This window comes from Hipposideros armiger, unplaced genomic scaffold (assembly GCF_001890085.2).
Source record: "Hipposideros armiger isolate ML-2016 unplaced genomic scaffold, ASM189008v1 scaffold_117, whole genome shotgun sequence".
Taxonomy (NCBI): Eukaryota; Metazoa; Chordata; class Mammalia; order Chiroptera; family Hipposideridae; genus Hipposideros; species Hipposideros armiger.
In genome coordinates this window covers 2,810,130-2,814,397 of record NW_017731467.1, presented here as the reverse complement: position 1 = coordinate 2,814,397, position 4,268 = coordinate 2,810,130, and the positions used below count along the sequence as shown (strand labels likewise).

The 4,268-nt window shown below is 41.7% G+C and overlaps 1 pseudogene; it reads left to right on the top strand.

Annotated features, from left to right (window-relative positions):
• The first annotated feature begins 1,091 nt into the window (after positions 1 to 1,091).
• LOC109385500 (CLIP-associating protein 1 pseudogene) lies at positions 1,092 to 2,278 on the top strand (annotated as a pseudogene).
• Positions 2,279 to 4,268: the final 1,990 nt, after the last annotated feature.

Genomic DNA, 4,268 nt, shown 5'->3' with positions numbered 1-4,268 from the left:
CATTAGGATGGAGGAGAAGGCAGCAGCTGACTGGTGTGCTCTGGCAACTGTAGCAAAGACTATGGCTAATGGACTGCTGAATTATGAAGTATTTCAGACCCAATAGTAGAACATCACTCCGCCACTCACTCCTTTATCTTCTGATTATTTAAATTGGACTTTTAATATCCTCCCAGCTGCTCTTCAGACACACATGGTGCATTGTTGCCATTTCCTAGATTGCAATTTTGAAACACAGCCTCTTGGGAACCTTGGGCGAACAAAGGGGCAACCTCCCAGGCACGTTTACTAGGAGGGTGTCACCCTGACTGTCCTCTAGCTTTGGCTGAATCTGGATTTGAACTTCACCGTGGAGCCTCGCATGGAGTCCTGCCTGGCACAGTTGTTGCAGAAGGATGTGGGGAAACCACTGCAGGTGGGCCAATAACTTATAGACTATTTCTCAGATAAACAGACATCTGCTGACCTTGCACATGACCAGACCACGTTAGATAAGCTTGGGGATGGACTTGCTACCTCTTGGGTGAACTCAAGCAATTACAAAGTGGTTTTTCTGGGCATGGACCTCCTGCCCGTGCTGGTCACCTGGCTGCAGGATGGGTTCAAGGTGCAGATCGGCACAGTGCTGCCCAGTTTGACAGACTGTGAGATGCTCAAGACTCCATCAGGGAGCAAGACCAGACTCTGCTGCTAAAGATCATGGATCAAGCTGCTAATCCCCAGTACGTGTGGGACCGGATGCTGGGAGGCTTCAAGCACAAGCATTTTCAGACTCAGGAAGGCACACGTGTCTGCCTTGTTGCCACACTCAATGCCTCTGGAGTATACACTTCAACACTCAGCAAGATTGGATCTCCAAGTAAACTACCTATTTGTGGCACAAACAGCCAGGCCTGAGATGCAGCACTAAACAGCTTAGTGGAAATTTGGAAATTTACAGACATGTAGGAGAATGTGTGAGGGCAGATCTCAGTAAAAAAAAAAAAAAAATGGCCACAGTACCGATTGAATGTAATTTTTACAAAATTTATTTGATGAAGTCCAGAAATCTGAAACATGATACAATCTGCAAATGATAAAAAATTTTGACGATGAAGATTCTGTGGATGGTAACAGACCTTCCTCTGCCACTTCTACATCATCCAAAGCTCCGTCACGCTCAGAGAAATGTTGGAATGGGGACCACCCACTGGCTTGGACCATCCTCCCTTGGATCCAAGCCTCCAGCTGCAAAAGGAGCTGGAACATTCGATGAAGAGGATTTTATACAAGCCTTTGATGATGTACCTGTATTGCAGATGTATTCCAGCCAAGACCTTGAGGAATCCATAAACAAGATTAGGGAAATACAATGATAAGGAAATGCTCTAAAAAAGATTAGATCTTTATTTTTGGCTGGTGCTGCTGAGTACAATAACCTCTTTCAACATTTGCGACTCTTGGGGGGAGCCTTTCAACTATCTGCTAAGGACCTGCGGTCTCAGGTAGTGTGGGAGGCTGGTATCGCCTTGGGGCATCTGTCGTCAGTTCTGGGGAATAAGTTGGGCCATGGAGCTGAAGCCATTATGCCAACAATCTTTTTAATTCCAAATAGTGCCAAAATGACGGGCACTTCTGGTGTTGTAGCTGTTTAGGTTCATCCTTTGGCACACACGCATCCCTAGGCTAAGACCTGTCATAACAAGCAACTGTACCTCTAAGGCTGCTGCAGTCAGAGTTTTAGATTTGAGTTTTTAGATTTACTTTTACAAGAATGGCAAACACGTTCCCTGGAACGACACATCTCAGTATTAGCTGAAAAAATAAAGAAGGGAATCCATGATGCCAATTCTGAAGCAAGGATGCTGGGGTTTCCGTAGTCACTTCAGCCCAGAGGGGGAGCGCTTCCACCACACCTTGGAGTCCTCCTACCGGAAGGCTCTGCAGTCCCATTTGAAGAACTTGGGCAGCATCGTGTCTTTGCCGCCATCTGGATCGCTTGTCTTCTAGCTCTTGAGTGAGTATGAATGGGCCGCTTTCTGCCAAAAGAAGTTCTACTGCAAGTACCACCTCTAGAGCTTCTACCATTAGTACCAAATCTGCGTCAACAACTGGGTCCCTGCAGAGGTCTCGAAGTTACATCGACGTGAACGCAGCAGCCAATGCCAAACCCAAAGTCTCGTCATCAGGCGCCACACCTTTCAGCTGGGCAGCAGCCCTGTCTCCAGGGTCATATGCATCCTTAGATGGTACTACCGCTAAAGCGGAGGTCCCACACCAGGGAGGAGAATTGACGTGACATTGTGTGCTGCTGTCATCCTGGCTGCTTGTCTCAGAGTTGAGTGTTCCTAAAGCACCACCTTAGCTTTTATTTGCTTCTCTCTATGTTTGTGCTTTTGTGGATTTGCTTTCAGGATTTGCTTTCCTGTTTTGAAAATAAATTTCAGTATCAGTTATTCAGGTTAAAGGCTGGTAAAGGTTTTCTATCAGATAATTTACAGAAATTTTTTTAAAAAACATCTCTCTCTTGGGCCAGCTGAGTGGCTCAGTTGGTTGAGTGTGAGCTTCTGAGTATCCCTTCTGTATCTCTTTAACTCCGAGCTCCATAGAAATGTCTCACATATCCAAAAAATAAATTATTAAAATCAACCGGGATGGGAGAAGAACCCCAAATGGAGTACAAATAATAACAAATTAACAAATATATTACAAATGACTAACATTATCATACTGAAGGAGATTGGAAAGAAAAGAACTGACCTAAGTAACTCTGGAAAACAATATATTACCTGGATACTGAAAGGCTAAAGACAAAAGGAACTATTTACAATTACTATACTCTAGCTAATAAATTTCTCACTGGAGTATGGGAAATTCAGTAGCTACTTTGTGTGTATAGTAGTACTGAACAAATAAGTGAATACCTTGTATATAAGAGCCAGGTTTCTTATTCTCAGAGAAATGTTACAAATAAGGAAGGAGGGGTGACTAGAAAAAACCTGTGGTGTTCAGTTAGAATCAGTATTAAAATCATTATGTTTAATATATATCTAATACACACACACTCCTACATTTAAATGTGTGTCTATGCATGGGTTAGTATACATACATACATTTCCTAGTTCCATCTGCTCAGAAGGCCTAGAAGCAGTGGTACTCTTGTGACAATGAGCACACCTAGAACCTAGATCTTGGATTCTAAACACCATTCTCCAATAGAAGAAACCAAGTCTACTTTGGAAAAATCTAAGATGAGCATGGAATGGCCTGTTGTACCAGGAAAGAAGATGCTGGAGGTACTTGAAAAAGAATGGGCACATGTCTAAAAGACACAGGAACCAATGTGAAGGAGTTCCCAACGGACCAAGCTGGAACAATTTGAGCAACAAGATTAATAATAGTGTTGGATTGAACTCAGTAAATTTCCATGAGTTCTTACTGATATAATTGAATGAATAACTAAATGGAGAAAACAGTATTTTTTCCTTACAATAAAATTCCAACTAATAAATATGGAAGGAATGAAAAACAATCACCACCAGGCAGACAATACCATAATTGTTGCAAGCCTGATCAATTGGTGGATGCTAAAATCAGTTGTGAGTGTTTGAGGAGAAATAGGGTGTTTCCTAGTCTCAAAGTATGTCTCTGAGATAGTTTTCAATTGTCTAAGAAAAAATTACTGTAGAGAAGCCCTGCAGATACCACCTCAGCCAAGTGATCAAGGTTAACATCACCAATAATAAATCACATTGGTATCATTATGCACTGACATGGATACAACATCACTTCTATGGTAATCTTGCCAAAAATGCAAAACCTCAGTCTATTCATGAGAAGACATCCAAGTTAAAAGACACTCTACAAAATGAGAAGATGTCCAAGTTTAAAAGACATTCTACAAAGTAACTATCAAGGTTATGAAAGACAAAGAAAGACTGAGGAACCATCACAGACTGGAGGATACCAAGGAGACAATGAATAAAACCAATGTACATCCTGGATTAGATCCTGAAACAGAAAAAGAACATTAAGGGGAAAATTAGTGAAATTTAAATAAAGCCTGTGTTTGGTTAATAGTATTTACCAATGCTATTTTTCTGGGTTTGTTCATTGTAGAATGGTTATGAGATTGTGAAACCTGGGGAAGTAGGAAGAAAGGCATTTGTGAACACTGCTATCCTTTTGTACTTGTTATTTCAAAAGAACAATTAAAAATCACATGGAGAGAAAGTGCACTGTTTTCAATACTGTACTTTGCAGTTGCTGTGTTCAGCCACACTAATGTG